Consider the following 19,155-nt stretch of genomic DNA (forward strand, 5'->3'; position numbering starts at 1 on the left):
GATCATTAATATAAAAAATGTACATTCAAAACATTACTGAAGATATAAGAAATTGCTAGTGCCTACTAAGAAATTACCAAGGAAGCTGCAAATCAGCCATAGGTTATACAGGAAAAGTCTAATAAATCTACTAACACTTAAGAAAATAGATACAGTAGAAATGCAATTATGATTATCAAATCAACCTTTGTCCTGAAGTGAGTTTGCCAGTCTTATTTCATCAAATCTGTCTCTTGGTTGGGTCAGAAACCAATCAAAATCTGATTTAAGTTGGCAAAATACAGGGGAGAGCTCTTAAATCCACAGGGCTAACATTGACCACACAAATACTCCCTTAGCAGAACATTCAGAATTATTCTCTTTTGCAGAATATTCCTTCTTGCTAAGGCCCAAGTTCCTAAACATGTTAGGCACTTCAAACTATTTCAGTAGATATTAGATATTATAAATTATCCTCCAAGGATTTAATCTCAAATAAATAAATCTGCCATGTATTGGCAGAGGTACCCTGACTTATTTAGGCTTTGTGCTCTCTAGTCATAAGGAGAACTAAGAGTTGGGCATTGGCCTTTAATGTTGTTTTTTGAGTAAGGAAGGGGGTTAGAAAAGTGAATTTCTGCTGAAATCTCAACATCTCATGATGGGTCATCTGCAATCTCTCTCCCAGCTGAATAATGAACTTCAGACAAAGAGCAGGATGTGTTCCTGGGATTTTATGGAAGGTGCATCAGTTAATAGGTCAGCACCTAGGGAATGCAGTGAGGAGCTCAGAACTCCCTGGGAAGAGCACCCAGTTCTGTACACCTGGGAAACACACAGCAGAGCCTTGCATCATTTTAAATTGTTTCATGGCTGCCTTAAGGCATTTTTACTGCCTGGAACCTGGCAAGTTCTGTATCTGGTCTGCAAGGTCTCTTGCATCCTTCAATGGAAATGGTGGATTTCCACCATCCAGCTTCCAACAGTCCTCTCATTAAAAAAAAAAATCAGTGTCCTTGTCTATTTACTTTTAAAATCAGGTTTTCCTGAGAAGAAGTAGTCATGCCAGTTATTTAGTTAACTGATTAGTAATTGAAAGCCTAGTTTGGAAATTGTACAAGTTTCTTATGAATATTCATAAAAAATAATTAACTTGGCTTCTGATTTAGAGCCCAACAACAGTTCACTTCTTTTTTTTTTTTTTTTTTTTTTTTTTTTTTTGATAGATAAGTTAATTATATGCCAAGGTCTAGTTTGCTGGGGTTTCTTTCCTAAGTGGTGATTGACTAACTGCTGCTGGTGACAATAATCCTGGGCTGGGAGGCTTTTTTGTGTGCTTTGCTTTGGGTTGAGGTTTTTTGTTTGTGTGTGTGTCTTTCCCAGCGCGGCTCAGCAGCTGGAGGTGGCACATCGCCACCACCCTGCCAAAGACGTGGGTGCCCTGATGCAAAGTCCCTTCCCTGCCGGACCTGCCCCGGCTTGTTTTCATCCCCAGAGCCCTTGGAAAGGAGGATTGTGAGAGGCAGATCCCCGCAGGAGTTCAGTTAAAATTCACAATATGGTCAAATCTGTTTTTCCAAGGGGACCGAGGAGGATTCAGCCCTCCCGAGCCTGAATCGGGGTGCTGGCCTTGCTCTGCAGTGGGAAACACTGGGAACACACTGGGACGGGACGGGACGGGATGGGATGGGACGGGATGGGATGGGATGGGACGGGATGGGATGGGATGGGACGGGACGGGACGGGATGGGATGGGATGGGATGGGACGGGATGGGATGGGATGGGACGGGATGGGATGGGATGGGACGGGACGGGACGGGATGGGATGGGATGGGATGGGACGGGATGGGATGGGATGGGATGGGATGGGATGGGATGGGATGGGATGGGATGGGATGGGACGGGACGGGACGGGATGGGATGGGATGGGATGGGATGGGATGGGATGGGATGGGACGGGACGGGACGGGACGGGACGGGACGGGACGGGATGGGACGGGACGGGACGGGACGGGACGGGACGGGATGGGCTGCCCAGGGAGTGCTGGAATTCCCGTCCCTGGAGCTGTGCAAGGACAGCCTGGACGTGGCACTCAATGACCAGGTTGGACTCGCTGCTCCCCGAGGTCCTTCCCAGCCTAAGTGGGTCCGTGGCTGTGTGAGGCCAAAGCCAATCCCCCCCTTGGGGATGTCAGGGCCGCGGGCCCAAGGACAGGGCAGCGCGGGTGGCAGGAGGGGACAGCGGCAGCAGAGCCCCGCTCCGCAGCCCGGCCGCAGAGCAACGCTGCCATCTAGTGCCACCCGCGCCCTCCCCGCCTCGCGGGCTCGCTGCTCTCCTCGCTTCTTTTTTCATTCTTCTTCGTTTTTTTTTTTTTTTTTTCTAAAAGGTTTTTATCCCGTCAAGGAAAAACCGGCTCTTGGAAAACAACCAACTCAGTTGGAACTCGGAGATAATAATCAGTTTCTCTGGGCTTGTGAAATTGGCTCATTAAGCGTGCTTTTTAACAGAAAATATTGGAAGCGATTAAGTCTGCTTTAGTGAGTGGGCATGAAATGGCCAACCTTCGGCCACCCACAGCTCCTAGGTGCCTGGCGTCGTTTTATGCATGCAGAGTAATGTCTTTACTTGAAGTGCTGTTTATTCATCACCTGCTTATTTATCTCTTTGCATTTGGCAGGCACATCGATCAATGTTAAACTGTCACACAAGGTTATTTTTCTTTTACATAACAGTAGAGGCCTAAGGTAGTGGCATATTAAAAGTAATAACTTTCTAACTTGTAGCTCGAGATGACAGCACCATTTGTACCTGAATATATTATAGCCAGAAATTCAGGGGAAAAGTATATAAAAAAGGGGGGAAAATATTAACGGAGTTAAAAAAAACGGATGATGTCTGTTAAGAATTAATGTTCTTCCAAGGTCAGAGGCTGGGAGCCAGCATTCCCCGCGTTGCTATAATTGTGTGCCTGTGTGTGTTGTGAATGTGTCTGGTGAATGGCTCTCCACCACACAGCAGATCCACCTCTGACCCATCGGGGTTAACTTCAGGCCTTAACATCCCTGATAAACTCAAAGGGAGACTCCTCTGCACAAGCTGTTCACCACCCAACCTGATTTACTCCCTGAGAATCAGGTAGTTGTGCTTAGAAGCGCATTGATTCATCCCAGTGTGTGGATTCAGACCCTGGTGTCCAGGTTGTGGTTGTGCAGCAGTCACCTGGAAGTCAGGCCATGCCCAGGAAAACTCGAGCTGAATAAACAGGGAGGGGTGTAGTTATCAACAACTGTGCTCAGCCATCTGAGAAACAGCAAAAAAGTCAATGTGGAAGTAAATCTTTTCATTCTAGTTTCTCTCACCCTCACACCCCCCTTTTCTTTTTTTGGTTCTAGTATTCTGTTGCTTTCAAACACTGCCCAGCTTTGATAGACTTCCTGTCTTGGCACAGGGCCAGGCAAGCTTTCTCTGTACAAACAGGTTTTCTTTTTATTTTCAGTCCAGCCTAAAAATGCCTACAGATAGAAGAATGTCAGATCTTTTTAGTGCTGAATTTCAAAGCGGTCCTTAGAATTCTTTCCTCCCCTTGATCTCGTCTTTGGATTGCAGCTTGGACTCGCTCTCTGTTTCTAAATATAAGCTGTGGACGGTGGCTTTCTAATAAAATGCTTTGATAGGCTTGTGTACATGGGAATTAAGCATGGGGCTGTGGTGGACTCTGTGTCAGCAGCCTGTTCTTGCTCTGCCACCACTGCACACGTTGCTGCCAAAGCGCCCTGGCTGGGAAGCGTGAATGGAGAAATGGAAGCACTGAAGGCCATGAAATGCTCTTCATGCACATGGCATCTTGGGCTGAACAGAATTTATCGTGGAGCCTGGTCTATCTTTGGATCTGTTAATTCATGTATTCATTCCTGCTCTTGGGCAGACACTTCTGTTTTATCTCATGAAGTGCAAACCTGGAAGGGAAGGAGGGGGAAGCTCGTCCATTAAAAAAAGCAGCACCTCCACATGTCTATGCTCCTGGATCAATATTTGCATCAAAGCGGTTTAAATGTATGTGGCTCTAGGGCTGTCCATTCTTTCAACCTGACCTGCAGCATTGATTAGGGCTAGTAGAAGGAAGGGAAAATAGCAAATCTGGTAAGATAAAATTAAAAAATAAAAAAGCCAGGAATGTCACTGTGACTCCTGAGAAAGAAGCACTTAAAGTGCTCCCATCATTTGTATGACCTCAGCAATCCCCTTAGTTAGACACTGCCCCTCTTCGCCACCCACATGTGGCACTTGTGGTTCATTTGATCATATTTCTGAGAATAACAAAGAGTATTTCAGATTTTATCTGAACAAAGGTGAAACTTCCTTGTTTGGGATGTAAGATTTACCTCGATTCTAGTTAAAATATTTACAATGATTCTTTTAATTGCTACTCTGCTTTTTGCTTGTACATCCTAATTCATGGAATGCACAGAGAAAGTTTGTGATGTGGATAAAAATTAACTTCTGCATGTTTTCTTCCTCCTGAACCCTTCCCTGCACTCCTTGGACATCACACATGCAGGGACTGCAATGCAATTTACACCCCGAAGAGATTCTTATCACAAGAGGAGAACAATTAAAGCAAAGCTGCAAGACTGACCCTCAAATTTTTCTGAAGGAAACATTGTGCTCCTTCAGTTGTTTTTTTCCTAAAATATCTTTCCAATTCATTTTGAAGCAGTAGAAATTGAAATCACTTAAGAGAGAGATCTCTTGGTGAAATCTTTATTTAAATTTGCTTTACCAGGTCCAGGATTCCCCTGGAAGACTTTGCCTTTCTGTGCCTGCTGGGATTGGATGCTGTCTTGTGATGAGATCAGGGCTTACCTTTTCCCCCCCTTTATCCTTTTTTTTTGTTGTTGTTTTTAATGTATAGACTAGTTTGTTTACATTTGTGTTGCAGTAGATAAATTTGAAAAGTCAAGTTGCAGTCTTGGATCTATGTTTCTTTCTCTTTGGTCTCAAATAGACTTTTGGTATTGAATTCTCTGGATGTAGGATCAGTGTGTAAACTCTGACCTGCATGTGTGATTGCTTAGGCTAATTTTGAAGCAGAAAAGATTTAAAATCAGCTTTTTTTGAGATGATTGCAATTTTTGATAAAGAGAAACAGAAACAGAAGTCCAGCCTATTGAATGGAATAAAATTGAATAAATAGAATGATCTCTCCTCCATGGTCTGCAACTCCTCGGCTGGCAAAGCACTTAGCACCTACTCAGATTAAGCTGCATGAATACAACAGTATTAAGTTAGCCTCACAAAAGAGGACTTCAGTATTAAGAGTGATCAAAGGATTTTAGCAAGGCAGGCTTGCCCACAACCATAAAGGTCTCCTAATAAAGTAGAACTGAGCAATTAATTTACTTGACAGAAAGTCTGTGAGCAGTTTGCAATTTCCCTGTAATTACATGGTTATTCAGAGTATTTAATTCAGGTGTTTTTGGGAATGTTTACCTGCAGAATCAATTGTGAGTGGGACTCTGTGAGGATTCCATACCTGATATGCTAAATTTGGCCTGGGTTGGTTACAGCTAATTGGTCATTTCAGTCAGAGGGAGAGAGAAGCAGGAAATTAGCATGTCTAAGACATTTGCCCAAATGTTAAACCACTGTTGGCCCCATAAACCTTGCCCGAGGCGCTTGGCATTTATTGTCCATTCCACTTGTCTCCCTTCACGTGTCTCCCAGGCATAATTTAGGGCACTGGCTGCCAGTAGCCCTGTCCTAAAACTAATATACAGCTCCCCATAAACCAGTTCTTTCCTGACCTGGCATCGGTGCCTCCTATGTTTGTTGTCTTACAGAATTTTATTATCCCCAAGGATAAAGGCTCCTGCAGAATGGCTGGAGATTTCATGGCTGTCATGGCAAACACAGGCTTGGAACATGTGCACTGTATCCAAGCAGATGGGCCAGTGTGCTGTGCTTTGGGGGCTGTGAGGACAATTATGGCTCTAGGCCTTTTCTTGCCCCAGACACCAGGTTTGGGTGGTATCACTCCACCTTTGGAGGCTGGAGATTCTCGTGATTCCAGCTTGGCTTCAGGTATGCCTGGAAGCTAATTTTTATTTTTTTTTTCTGGTTACATTATATTATCAGCAGCCTGGAGAGATGCAGGGATTTGGGAGCACTGGAGATCCCGAAGTGTTAATAGCCGAGCAGTTCTGAGGTATTTTCATCTGAAACCCAACTTCATTGCTGTGCAGCATTTTTAATTCATGTTATTTGGCCATGCACAGCAGGTGTGAGCGCTTCTGTGGAAGAATGCACAGCAAGGAAGCTACAGGCATAATAACCTCCATAATTTTATCCAGTCTAGTTCACCAAAGTTCTCTTTTAAGGCAAAGTACCAGCTTTCCTTAAAGCTGTGGTTAGCTCTTAGGAACTTAGCTTTTAAAGGAAGTCTTGCTAATATTCCTCCACGTCCTTCCTATTTTCTCTCTCTTCTCTTCCCTGAATTATTTCCTCTCTGACAGCCACACGGCAAGTGGAACATTTAGTTTGGGTTTTACGGGAGTAAGTTTTAGGGTAAATGCTTCTGTGCTTGCATGGTGGTTAGGGAGAGCAAAGAGAGCTACTTAAGGGTAGAACTGCTACAATGAATTCATGCTTGATTTTTCAAGAGGCCATGTTTTCAGTCACCTACCTTATACCACCTCTTATAATTAGGTCACTTATGTAAGAATGGATATGAGTTTCTAATGTTAGACAGGCAGGCTCTGTAATGTTGGCTCGGATCCATTCCCATGCAAAGGTGAGCTTCCCTGTGCCTGACGTTCTCCAGGCTGTGTTCTAACGTGTCCCTGCCTCTTGAGCAATGGGGCTGTCCCACTTAATGTGCTAATTCAGCTCCCTGCCTCTTGTGTGACACAGGATTCCAGAGCTGTCATTTACATTTCCTTAAAGTATGGCTAATTTCTAATTAAGCACTAAAAGGAGAAACTTTTTTTTATCCTCCTAAGAAATCTCGCCCCTGCTTTTGGTGTAAGCATTTAACAAACTCAATGCTCAGCAATAATGGTGTTTGAGAAACACAATCAGAAAAGGGAAATTGCATCATGAAGTTCCATTGTAAAGAATATCCAGTAGAAGTGCCAGTTGAGAGGGTCTCTATTTCCAAGTGACTGCGTTATCTGGACCTGTGGACTTTCAAAGATCAGATTAATGTGCAAAAACTCAGTATCTGTCTTGTGCAACCATCTGAGATTCTGCTGGGCAAATATGGCATGAAATATCAACTCTAGTTACAGTTGGCTACAACCTGCTATTTGGAAATCTGCTGCCTTGTGTGGGCCAGACTGATCTTGAGTTTAACACTGACAATAATGCTGGGAAAGATTTCCCAAAGGATGTGGAGCATTATCCACGCCTTTGAGTCCTTAAATGATACCAGACACTTTTCTGAAAGCAATGCTCTATGCAAACTCAAAACTCCACTGTTTGCTAGAGGAATTTTTGTGTAAAATCACTGACTTAGGTTGCAGAAGATGGTCAGCCAGTGGGTCCATGCCTCTCTCATGCCTTTGGCTCCAAGGGAGCTCCTGGGAGCACCAGTGGCAGCTGCAGGTGGGGGCCTGCATTTGCAGGAATGCAAAGGCTTGCCAAGTATTTGTACCCCAGGGGTCTGACACCTACCTGAAGGTTGCCAGAGGGCTGACAACCTGTTTGCTCAGCCCCACCAAAGCAGTGAGGAAGATGAGTCTTGCTGGTTGTGTGCTGCTGGCCCTGCACATACAGACCTAACCTGCTGCCTGTGCCAAAATCTTCCAAACACTGAGCCCCTGATCAACAAATGGTCCTTTAGTCAAGGAAGATGTCAGCAAGCTGGCTGGCATCCAGGAAAGTCAAATCCTGTTAACAGAATATCCTGCAGCTGTCTGAAGAGCACACCTTTACCAGTGGGGATAAGGAAAAGGTTTTCTCTGTGCAGACCAACTGTCCATACAATCAGCAGTGGTCCAGTATGAATTCTCTGTACGGAATGGATGCACAAAAAAATTAACACCAGATAACATCATTTTATTACATAAATGAGAAGGGAAAAAGCACCAACCTGTAAGACAGAACTCTCTTCAGGCATGCGCCTGTCCTCTCTCCATTCTAAGAAAGTCTTGATCCCTCTCTCTGACACACAACTTGCCTTTATGTACATCTAAACAGAGAGATTGGGATATTTTCTTGATGCTGGCTCAGCCCTACAGACAGGTTTCAGCACCCCCAGTTAAAACTGAAGCTGCACTCTTTGGAGCCCAAGACATGCTGGTTTTACTCATGGGACTCTTTCATCAGCCCTGAGACCTGGCTAAAGCCCAGCCTAAGACCTTGAGCAGGGCACAGTGTCCCAATACTTCCTAATTAGGATTTTTAAAGATTTTTGAGACCATAATTTGGCAGTGGGATGAGGAGCTCCATGTCCCTCTTTGCTTTTGGGAAAACCTACCTGGAGAAAAGGTGCAGCACTTCTGTTCTTGCACAGGAGCTAAAGAGTAACTTAAATGTTGTTTTTTTTACTTTAGTGAGTACTTGCTAATGCAGAGTGATGTGAAGCGAAAGCAGACAAGCACATAAGTACTTCAGGCTTTTTTTCTCCTATTTAAACAATTCTTGATTGAAGCTGGGAACAAACAAAAATAGATATGTCTGATGATTCTGAACTGCTGAAAATTCTCATTTCACCTCTGCTTCCACGAAACCAAATCTTCTATTGGGTATGTGTGTCATGGAGCAGGAGAAGACAATTCCCTTTCTCCTCCTCTGTTTGTTAAACATAATTCTTGTTGATTTTTTCAGTTATATACTTGTATTGAAAGTGGGACAGGAATCCTTAAGAAACTAAAAATAGTCCATATAATGATCTCAATAGGAGGGAGATTATCAAATTGAGGAGAAAAAAGTGAAGGGAATTAAGATGTCAAGTACTGTAAAGCCATGTTAAGAGTCACTCCATGTACTTTGGGAAAACAAGTATCCTAAATTCTCTGTAAAAAGACCCAAATGTACCTCAGCAAGACCTCACTCAGCTGTTCTAATCTCCTTACAGTTGTGTTCAGCCCTTTTATAAGAGAGAAAAATTGACTTTATATAAATTTAAGGAGGAACATAGATAAATAATATTTAAAACAGGAATTAAAAAAAAAAAGTATAAGAATTTGGGAACCTAATTCCTCTGGGAACAGATGCATATCATCATCTTCACATGCCTAAGCAACACACCCTTAGGCTGTGAATGTCAAACACCCCTTTATCTTCCAGCACTCTGGTGTACAAATAAAGATGTTTCTATAGCAATTCCAATTTCAGGAGAAGGACAAATGCTGAGTGACTATGATCCAAGGGTTCCAGATATTAGGGTGATGCCCATTATCCAGGAGGGGGCTAGGATGTGGTATTAGCTGTTTTCAATAAAAAGCACACAGAGCAAAACACACCCATGTAACAAGTCTCCATTGACCTTAGCAATGCTTTTGATGCTCTCCAACTTCCAGCTCTGTGAAAATTGTTGGCAATATTTCCCAACTCCTGGATGTCCAGAAAAGTTTGTGAAATTATCTGTCATCTGCACAATGGTGTGCTGGATAGAGGCTGGGGCTGGCACTCTGTTGGATCCATTTGTAATAGCAAAAGGAGTCAAGCAAAGGTATATTTTGGCACAGGCTGTTCTTTGGACTGTTCTTTGTAGTAATGATTGATGATGCCACTAGAGACATGATGCCAGGAATATTTATTAAATTTTGAACATCTGGCAAGCTCTTTAACCTGAGCAGATTGAAGGCCTCCACAGCACTGAAGGAGAAGGTTATATGTGAACTCCTCTGCGCAGGTGGTTGTGCTTTCGTTGCACACACTATAGAAGACCTCTAGTTCACGACCAACAAATCTGCTGTGGCAGCTGAAGTCTGCAGATTTATCGTCAGTCAGAAGAAAAGCAAGGTTGTGCACCAGTCCAGAGCTGGAAAAGCATCTGCAAGATATAGGATTGGCGTATTAGTGTGGGTAATGGATTTAATTTATTTTTAAGACACTATCAGATGTCTAAGAAATCATGGGCAGAATTAAAAATACATGTTTTGCATGTGAGATTGCATCATAAATTGACACATGCATGGTATCCCACAGAATACCAGACTTAGTGTTTATTTTGCTGTAGTAATTTCCACATTAGTCTGTGCCTGTGAAACATGGACAAGTCATTGCTGGCACATCAAAGAGCTGGAAAAATTCCATCACCAGCACCTTCAAGCTATTATGCATATCAAGTTATAGGATAAGAATCACAAATAACAAGATTTTGCAAAGAGATTGCACAAACAGTATTGAAGCAATTAGTATTATAATAGCATTATTTTGCTGGACTGGACATGTCCTCTGTATTTAGGACACAAAGCTCCCACAGTCTGTGTTGCACAGTAAACTTACGACAGGCAGCGGATCAGAAGTCAGGAAAAGGAGAGGCATTTGTCCAGGAAAAATTGCTCCCTGGTTGCCACACAGATGCCATCATTTGGGAAACTCAGCATCAGCTATTAATATGGAGTACTACAGTGTAAAGTGAGACATGTTGGTCAATGGAGCTGAAAAATAATTCACAACTCCAAACTTGTGAATAATTTTGCCCTTGTTGAACATCTGTGATTAAATGGCACTCTCTTTAGATGTGGTTGTACTAAATTCAGTTCTGATATCAACCAAATCGGCGCTCAGGAACATTTAAGCATCGTTCTCTCCGTGTCCAAGGGATGATGAAGTTCCACTTCAGGAAACCATCAGGGAGAGTGATGTTGGAGACAGCACTGGGCACTGGTGGTGCTGCCCTCTGTCCAGATTCTGGGATTCAGGCAGGTGTGGCTCTGCTAATGGAGTGGAAATCAGCAGAGAGCGGATTGGGCTGAAAGAGAATGAACCCTTGTGTGATGCTAAAGAAGCTCCACAGCAGCCAAAAAGAGAAGGCACAAGCTCAGCTTCCATTCTGGAAGCACTGCAAATGATTAAGGCTGGCTCTGGGATAATGCATTTTTCCTTGCACAGCTCTCTGAGGAGGCAGGGGAAGTCCATGGGGATGGAGAGCTGCCCTCACTGACTCCTGCAATCCCAGAGCGAGTGGGAATTCCCTGTGGATCAGGAATTCCTCCTGTTTGCCCCATTCCAGAGATCCCTGCGAGACGCACGCTGTGCACAGGCCTCCTCCCCAGCAAACAAAGGGACAAACATCCAGGGGGGTTGCTCCCTCCTGCTTCCTTAATATGCAAACTTATAATAAAAAGGAGATTGGAGGGAAGGAAATAATCAGATCAACTGCTGTCATTTCCATTTAATTGCCGTGTTTGCCGTTTCAGCAGCGAGCACTGAAATGTGCTCAAGGCAGTGGGAGAGAGGCAGCCTTTGGTTGTGCACTTGTTCTTTAAACAGGAGTTATTCAAATCCCAACCAAGGTGGCAGGAGCTCTGGGGGAGCTGCTGCACTAAACAGGTCAAAGGAAGAGCACAAAGCACATCTCAGAGTTCAGGACGTGGCGGTAATAAATGTAAACAAGGCAATTAGAATATATTGTTTGCTGAAATGAAACTTCAAAAGCCAGCCTGGTTGTACACGACCTATAGGAAATGAAGTGGAAGCAGTTCAGTGTGTGTAAAATTGATAGGCAGTCTTTATCTTGCTCCCCTTTTTATCTAGAGCATCTGAAATGCAGTAAATATATTCGCTTGTCCTACTTTTGAGAGTAATTTTTCATCACATTTTCAGTAATTGGATATCACATATTTTACGGTATTACTCTGTGTTGTTGGAATAGCCAAAAAAAAGAATAAAATGATAAATTGAATTAATTTAGGTTGGGCAGTTTTTATGGGAAAGTGAGATAGACTGGATGCCTTAGGTGTAATCCTCTAGACCATGTTTGAAAACTTTCAAGCTAGTAAAAATCCCAATCATTGGCATGCAGTATTTCACCTCTGAAACAAGATATTGTTTACTGAAAGGAAAAAAAAATCAACAGTGTTTTAGTGTAAAAACCTGTCTAGATTTTTAATGAAATATTGGAAGGAGGAAATACTTTTGTCCTGGCAAGACCTCAAGGGTGCTTTTCTTAATTTTTCAGTTCATTTTGTTCTCTTATCTAAAGTATGTAAAAGGGATTTTGTATTTCAGTTATGAAAATGTGCATATTTTATGCCACAAAAGAGAACCTTTTTTTCTTTCCTTCCCCCCCCCCCCCCCCCCCCCCTTTTGGTAAATATTCTTTCAGAAGAAACACAATCGATGTAGTCAGAGCTAACAAGCAGATGGATGTATTTGAATGCCATTATCTTATGTACAATGATATTATCTCTTTCATGAAAAATTCAGCAGTTTGGGCTGCTTTAGTCAAGGAGAAGGAGGAAGTAGGGAAGAAAAAATAGTGAGAAAAACATGATCAGACTTGGAATCCCTGAGGGGGTCACATTGCATCATTTAGCAGGAGAATAACCAATGCAGAAGGAGCAAAGTTGGTGGAGTTGCTGTCTGCTCTCCTTATGGCGTTCTTGGCTCCGAGCTCTCTTCAAGCCCTGCAGCTGTAGGTGGGCAGCTCTTGGGCCTGCTAAAGCATCACACCATGACATTTTTATCATCAGTCTAGGAGAAGAAAATAAATTTGCTAACAGAATATAGTTGGCAGGCTAATACTGCCTTGTCACATTCCAGACATCTCCAGGTCTGGCCTGAGCCAGGGGAAACAAGAACGAGGGCCAAGAAGTTCATGATGGACATGTTATGTGAAGAACAGAAATGCTTTAAAGGGGGGGGAGGTTTCTCTGCAGCAGAAATTGGGTAGACCTGATGATTTCAGCAATGGGAGTACTTGTGCCTATGAAATACCACCTGGGAGGTGCAAGGCTCTGTTTCTGTAAAATCTAATCTTAATCCACTTTGAGGCCTTTAACATTTTATTTCCTTTTATTGAAAAAAACCCAGGACACTGTTCTCAGGTATCTGCTCCATCCAGTAACCTCCAGCAGCTGATCAAAACCACTTGTATGCAAAAATTTGGGTTTTGCTCTCTCTGGGAATGGTGTGTGGGAATGATTCCCACTGATGTTTGGTTCTTGTGGCATTTTCTGCTGCCCAAACCCTTCCCTCTGTGCCTGCCCCCATGGTGCTTCCACTTGAAGGGAGGGCAGAGAAGGTGTCACTGTCACTGCATGGTTTGCAGGGGGCAGCTGGCTGCAGAAATTTATAGGAATTTCACACCAACACGTCCATGTGCAATGGAAGAGTCACTGTTCTTCACAGCCATGTTCCCCTAATCCTACAGGATGAGCTGGTTTGGTAAATTAAATCAATTTTTACTTGCCTGCCCAGTACAGTGATGGCCCTGAATCCCAGGGGTCACCCCTCCTCAGGGCATCCATCCCATTTCACTGGGCCACATGTGTGGCAGTGTGGAATTCAGCTTTGTTTACACTAAAGGAAAGAAAAATTCAGGGAAATGAATAATTGAGAAAATGCATTATGCAAACAGTGCAACTTCTTTGGGGTTCTGGATGTGGCACAAAATGTCTCAATGATAAATGTTTATGGAAATTATTTTTATGAGTGACCAGGTAGATTGCCTGGGCTTTCTGTAGCCTAGGTTGTGGGAAGAGATGTGCAAACCCAAAGTGGACCTTCAAAAGCCCTTGCCCAATAGATGATGTTTACACCCAGTCATGCTGCCTTTTTCATGGTGATTTGTCCAGGTTCAGGACATGTAAAATTAAGATTTACTTTACTGTAAGGTCTTGAATGTCATTGAAATGTTTTGATTACTAAATGGTTTCTCTTTGTTTGAATTTTATTTAAAACAGTACATCAGGCTGAACTGTAAAGGTTTTCTTAGGCAACCTTAAAATTATTATGTCTAATCAGGATTTTTTCTCGCCAAAATGCTGAGTTACTCAATTCCTGTGTCATGTCCCTTTAGAAAAATAAAAGTGTTAGTTAGGAAAATATTCAGGTCATTCCTATAAAAATAACCTCCATTTTTTCTTTTTGATGAAATGGGGTTTGTTGAAAGTGCTGGCATTTGGTGGGCTGAAAGAAAAAGTAGGACTGAAAAAATATTTAATCTAAGTTGTAAAGGAGCTTGGAACCACACCACAAGCATCATAATTAACTTTAATAATTATAAATGTAAATGCAGACAAGCCACAAGGTTTTAATGGTGTGCCACATGCTTCTGCTAATTATTTTAGAGTTTGGACACATTCAGTGCCAGCTAATTATAAACCCTGCTATGGAAATCATCTGTTTATATTAGACTTATTGATCTCTAGTGCTTAAGCAATATGAAAAGGGAAATCTACAATGCCGTACCATCTGCTTTGTATTCCTAATTGCTTTTAAAGAATCAAATATATAAATAGTCAGCTTTTTATATGTTGGGCTTCAAAATCATTCAAGAAACATGTTCTGCAAATGTAAGCGAGCAAGGAAAAGATGCAGCCTTAATAATTCCTCTCTTCCCCTCCAACTTTTGCCATCCTTGGCTCTGTGCACTTCGTTGACCTCAACACAGGAGAACAAAAGCTGCATCTCCCACAAGTCCCACATATTGGTCAAGCCAGCTGAGAAGTTGTGCAGTTTATCATTTACATCTTTTAATTGCACATTTTCTTTTACTCCTTGCCATCAAACACACCTTATGGCCATGAACATTTCTTGTTATTCCACTTAATGGATACACAAGAAGAGGGAAAGGGAAATTAATGTTCAAACTAACGATCACCTCCTCTGGGAAGTATTTGGCTTTATGGCAGATTAAGCCTATTGGGCTGCATGATGGGCATTTGCTTGGGGGGGAGGATGCAGACTTTGATATAGTTTTTTCTCTCTCTTTTTTTTTTAGAAGTAGGACCATTATGCATTTCACAGTAATTTCTTTGTAAAATTGCTGATTTTCATGCCGTATGAAATAACTGTTTTCAGTGCTTTAGCTGTTTGCAGTGTCACTTTTACTGGGATAAGTTCTTTTGTTAGATATTTACTGTTCTGCAACCCTTTGTTGTGGTCGAACCCTGCAGGCAGCAAAACATCATAGCCACTCCCTCCTTTCAGTGGGATGGGGGAGAGAATCAGGAAAAAAAAGTAAAATTTGCAGATTGAGGTAAAGATGGTTTGATAGGACAGAAAAGGAAGGGGGGGAAATATACAAAGCAAGGGATGCCAAGACTGTTTTGGAGCAGAGGCCCCTGACCAGCTTCACCTGCAGTGTTCCCCCAGTTTATCCCTGCCCATTATCCCAGGTGTGGAACATCCCTCTGGCCAGGTCAGCTGTCCTGGCCACGCTCCCTGGGCAGCTCCTCACTGCCAGAGCATGGGGAACTGAACATTCCTTGGTTTAGGCTGAGCTCTAAACAACTTGTTTAGCAACAACTAAAACATCCCTGTGCTATCAGTGGCCTTCTCATCCTAAATCCAAACCACTGCACCAGCTGGGAAGAAAATTAACTCTGTCCCTTTTTTTTTCTAAATGTGGATTTTTTTCAAACTCTTTTCTTTCCCAAAGCTAGAAATTCTGGTGTAACCAAAGTGTTTTGTTCATTGTCTCATTGTGGGGTTCAGCTCTCAGTACTGGGATGTTGATCCTGCAGGAATCCTGCAGTGGAGGTAAGGAGGAGAGTGAAGATGCAGAAGGGTGGCTGGTGTGGATTGTCACAAATCTGCAGCTTGTGAAGCCCACGATGACAATTTGCATAGGACAGGAGAGTGCCCTAAGAATGGCCAGCTCTGACAAATTGAGAAACCGGGCCAGATCCCCAGCTCGTGTCAGTTGTAGTAGCTCTGCTGAAATCCATGGAGCTGTGCCAGGCTGCACCAGCTGGGAGTCTGGCAATTGCTGGGTAAAATTAAACAAGTTAATGCACTTGACTGCTGCAGTTAAGGGGTCCTGAACCTCTGCTGCTTTGCCTCTTGAGTAGCTGCTCAGACAGCTCCCTGCCCTCACACCCCACTCACACGGGGTGTAAATGTGTGTGGGACACAGCCTGTCCTTAAAAACACCCTCAGAGCCATGTTTGTGAGTGAGGATCACTCTTCTTTGAAATTCCATTTTTCTCCTTCCTGTGTTTGTTAAATGGCTCTGCTTAGCCTGACACTTGGAAAGAAAAGTCTGCCACTTATGGCTTTGTGCTTATCCTTTCCCAGTGCACATGCACACCCTCATTTGAATCTCTCCAAGTGCACATTAGTAATGTGGGATTCTATTATTATCAGAGTTTATTATAATTAGGGCTCCCAGTTTTCTGCAATTCAGCAGGGAAAGAAGCACAGCTTAAATTTTAGTTTTAAAATTCAGGCTTCTTCCCAAAAGTGAAGCACCAAGCAAAGAAACAACACTGGAATAGGCTTTCAAATGACCTTTCTGGTAAATCTCACATTTATAGTGAACAATGTCATTTGGAAGCTTTTAGAGAGCTGACCATATTCCTGGTCTGATTTTCAGATAATGGTCACCTTTCCTTTTAATCCACCAGCATAAACAGTGATAGTGAGAACCACTGAGCACGTAACATCATCCATGTGTTCTCCTGGTGCTGGGGGATGAGTGACACAGGAAGGATGGGTTTTCCTTGGTGACACCCAGTGCAGAGCACACTGTGACAATAAGGGACTTGGTCTGGCAGCTTGCAGTGGCCTGAGGCTCTGATGCTGTGTGGAGGGGAAAGTATTGCTGTCATCTCAGAGGCTTTCATCTTGTGATGCTATTCTGAGTGCATCTGAGTGTCTTCCTTCCTGAGGATGGACAGAGGAAGGTTTTTTCTACTCACAGACACCAAATATAATTATTATGACCTACTCTTGTTCAAGTTCCCTCTTGGAAATCATCACCTGAGCCAGTGATGATCTGTCTACACATAGTGTTTAACTTTTCCAGAATGTAAATGTTATACCTCTTCTGCAGTACTTTCAGAGGGCTTTCCTGGTGCCATTAGCATTTTAACATTATTATTAACAACTGGATTACTCACTCTGTACCTTTGAATGGCTAGGAAAATGAAAGTGAAATGTCAGATGCAATTAGGAGAGATGCCACCTCCTGTATTCCCTGGACTCCTTTGTTTGTGGCCTTCCCATATGACCCCCCCACTGGGAGTAAAATCTGCAGTAGTCCTCAATGAAGTTGTCATGGATGAAGCTTATGCTGTAAGCACAGCTCTGGTGTGGTCTGGAAGACTTTAAAGATCATGAAAAGCACCTAATATTTAATGCAAAATGTGAGCAGAAAATAATTAACTCCATAGTTCTATTGGATAAGGAAAAAACAATTCTGTGCTTTCAATAGCCTTCAGCTCCAGGTACTGTGATATTAAATAATTTAGTCAGAACTTGCCAGAAGTGGGGATTATTGCTATTGCAGAGGCGATATTTGATTGACAGTGTTGGAGGTGGAAGTGGTTGTTTTTTGTAGCTCCTCTTGCCCGGACAAAAGGAATTTTGCCACCTCTCTGGATTGAGGTGGCAGCTTTGCACTCGGATGACACGAGTCCTCACCCCTCCGCCAAACCACAGGCATCCAATGTATAGCCTGGAATGTCACATTAGTGCCTGAAAGCTCTGCCAGAACCCCACAAGTTGGGATAGCTTCAACCATGTTGTAACTACACGGCTTTGTAACCTCCCAGGGTGAGGATCCGGAGTTTGGTACAGAGATGGATCCGTCTCCTTGCACCTGAATGTCATATTCTCCTCAGAGCAAATGGATTGGCTTTTGTGTGGAGACTGTCATAAACACAGTAAAAACTCGGGGTTTTGGCAAGCAGAAGCTGTTTAAGAACCAAACAAAACTGCTGTAAAACAATCATTTGAAGGAGTAAACCAGCGTTAACCTGCATGGCGAGTTCCAGCCGGTGCGCTGGGAAATGGCACAGACTTAAAACTCCCCTAAGATAAGGGTTATAATGGGAACTTCAGTGACCCTCCAGTACTGTGGGGCTTCCGGGCTACTATAATTAGGGTTATTGCCATGAAATCAGGCATATAAATGTTAACATTCTGCTCATTAAAACAGTTCTTTTCAGAGAATTAAGGATTCTGCATTTTACATTCATAAAGTGAATAATATAAACTTAACTTGCGGTCACTTTGATTATGTGTTGGAAAGAGTTAAAATTCTCTATGTAGATCGCTGTAGTTTTATTATGTAAGATGACCTTAGGAACTGTCATCCCCCTTGAATTTATACAAAGAATTCAAAGTAAAGGTTTTCTAGGTTACACTTCTTTTTTCAACCCTTTGTCCTGTCAGCTCAGTCCTAGATATCTTCATCTGCCGACATGCCCAGATGTGCAATGAATGTTGATTTGAGCTGGCCCCTCAACCCCTCCCTGCTGGTGTCATTAAAACCAGGGAGGTAGCTGCTCCCCTGGCATCTTTGGCAAGGCTTGGCTTTACACTGCGGACTAAATTATTGATGAAGAGCACTTCTGTCGCAGTGTGTTTTACCCACCTTTAAATGAAACAGTGCGGATAGAGCTGTCATTGCCTCCTCACTCCCTGCAACTTCTACATGACATTTATGATGTGGTTCAGATTGCACTGAAGCAATTAATTTCCAGTAGAGCCTGCACTCAGAATGAAGTTCCCTGACAATTACCAAGGGCTGGATTTTCAGGGAGCACACTACACAGTCATTGATACCGTATACAAAAGAAAACATCACAATACACTGCAAAGGTTTGTTGGTCTTTTTTTTTTCCCCCTGAATCTGATGCTTAGTGCCTGAACACCCTTTTCACACCAATAACTTTTCTTAACAATGTGGATGGAACCTGGTGTTCAGCCCCATGTTTGGGCCTGATCCTGCTGTGTGTTGAGTGCCTCCAGATCCTGCAGCAATCAGTAGGACCCAAGTTTTGCCATCTGTTAAGAAAAGCCTTACCAAAATGCCTGTCATTTTTGGTGAGAGACAGCCAATATCTTCCCATCAGACATCTGTCTGCACCTGGAAGCAAAGCCTGTTTTTAATTCTGCACTCAGCCATTCAAGTGGTGCTGGTGCTGGAGGAGCTGCTCTTTTATACATCTTCTAGTTGCTGTCTGAACACAAGGGTGGGTTTTTCTGGGAAGATGTTGTGCTCCTTGCCTAAGGCTTGTGTGGGATGAAGAACAGAATAGGTTTTGCTTAT

This window comes from Ammospiza nelsoni, chromosome 3 (genome assembly GCF_027579445.1).
Source record: "Ammospiza nelsoni isolate bAmmNel1 chromosome 3, bAmmNel1.pri, whole genome shotgun sequence".
NCBI classification, from domain to species: domain Eukaryota; kingdom Metazoa; phylum Chordata; class Aves; order Passeriformes; family Passerellidae; genus Ammospiza; species Ammospiza nelsoni.